Genomic DNA, 1,700 nt, shown 5'->3' on the forward strand with positions numbered 1-1,700 from the left:
AGTCATTAGGAATTGAAAGCCTACTTCCTCTGTTAGATATTTTACAAGTTCCAATGTGGCCCTTATAGTTACCATCAATCCAAAAAATGCATCTGTAGTAAATTCATCAGAGGCACCAACAATTTAAAATTATGTAGTCTCAATCAAGTGTAATATTTTGTCTTTTGCAGATACCACATCAGTTTGAGAAAAAACGTTGTGTTGAGGACAGTCTGGCCTTGCAGTGAGACAATTCAGCACATCTTTTGAGATCATAGCCTTAATCAAATCACTCATTCTTTCTATAAATTTTATAGTTGGGCCACTGTCTTCCAGTTCAGGATAAATGTTTTTCTCTTTCAAGTACTTCATGGAAGAGAGAACACTACCAAAAAACTGTTGACAAACAAGAGAAGTGTCTTGGATTTCACATCAAAAAGGTATCTAATATTAGTACTGTAACATTTTATGAGTTCACCTCAAATGCCATCTTGACATTCATCTTCTGGTGGTTTGATGGCTTTAAGTGATCAGAACGTAAAGTCCAACACTGTTTGATTGCAGTTTTTTCATTGTGTTTTATGACAGTTTCCCAATGCGATGACTTAATTATTCCGTCTGGCAACTGCAAAAAGATTTAAGATAAAACAACTTGTCAGTATGGTCAGTACAATCAGTACTTTGTTATTGTGCAAAATATAAAAAGTGACTTATACTAACGCTCATCTCTTTTCTCGAAACAACTCTATTCCACATAGTTTTGACCAGATGGGGAAAATCCGAAGCAAACCAGAGCTTTTGGTTTTTATCTCCTGGGTGCTCTGTGTGTGATGTATGGATGTTTACCCCTGAAAGCTTCCACATTGTACGGTTCCATCGAGCACCATCCGTTGTCACAATGTCAACTATAAACCCTTGGTTATAGAGAAGGACAATAGCCTCCACAACCATCTTTCTTAAAATATGTCCTGGCACAGCTACTGAACTTAGAAATGCACCTAAGGTTTGGACCCATTGCCCTTTAAACGGTTGCAACATAAGAGCAAGACCATGGTCTCCTTGCTTTTCTTTTTGTTCAGGAGGGGTGTACTTCCCAAGGTCTACAACCCCATGAACCTCGCACATGTCAGCTCTGTAGTTCAGAAGTGCATCAAGCTGCATCTCATCGAGTAATAGGCATCCTGACAAATGGTAGAAAAGGTTCGTTAAAGTAACAGCTTAAAATCTTAAAATTAACATCAGGCTTATGTTTGGAGCATACCATGCTTTTCAGACTTGTCAAAATTTTTTCCTTTGACACCCATTACTTTAAAAACATTATCCTGTAAACCATACTCTGCTTTGAGACCCTTCATGTATTTATTAAGAGTGTTCTCTGAAGGTAATGGTACCTTATTATCTCTTCTTAATTTTCTGTTTAAAGCATGGCCCCTCATTCTCATTATTAAACATTCATAAATGAACCCTCTTGAATATCTTCTCCCTTTTGTGCTCTTGCATTTTGCAGCCATGAAAATGTTTTTAACTAGCTCCTGCTGCTCAAGGGGTACTGTACTTAGGAGAATGTCTAAATACTGTTCTGATATATTTCGGCACTTTTCATAACAGTCCTCCACCTTTTTTTGAGAGACAGAATCTGTAAATTATTAGCAGTGGTTAAAGCATGCAGATTGAATTCCTGCAAGTAAACAATTACCTTTCAATATTTTTACCTTTCTTCC

At 37.1% G+C, this 1,700-nt stretch overlaps 1 long non-coding RNA gene across 1 annotated transcript; it reads left to right on the top strand.

Moving 5' to 3' along the window:
• Positions 1 to 174: 174 nt before the first annotated feature.
• On the top strand, positions 175 to 1,275 carry LOC127751695 (uncharacterized). The gene is made up of 3 exons (XR_008012219.1): positions 175 to 642; positions 738 to 982; positions 1,059 to 1,275. It is a non-coding gene; the product is annotated as an uncharacterized LOC127751695 (long non-coding RNA).
• The last annotated feature ends 425 nt before the right edge of the window (positions 1,276 to 1,700 follow it).

The sequence above is a fragment of the Frankliniella occidentalis genome, unplaced genomic scaffold (assembly GCF_000697945.3).
Source record: "Frankliniella occidentalis isolate FOCC.00 unplaced genomic scaffold, Focc_3.1 Scaffold740, whole genome shotgun sequence".
In the NCBI taxonomy this organism is placed as follows: domain Eukaryota; kingdom Metazoa; phylum Arthropoda; class Insecta; order Thysanoptera; family Thripidae; genus Frankliniella; species Frankliniella occidentalis.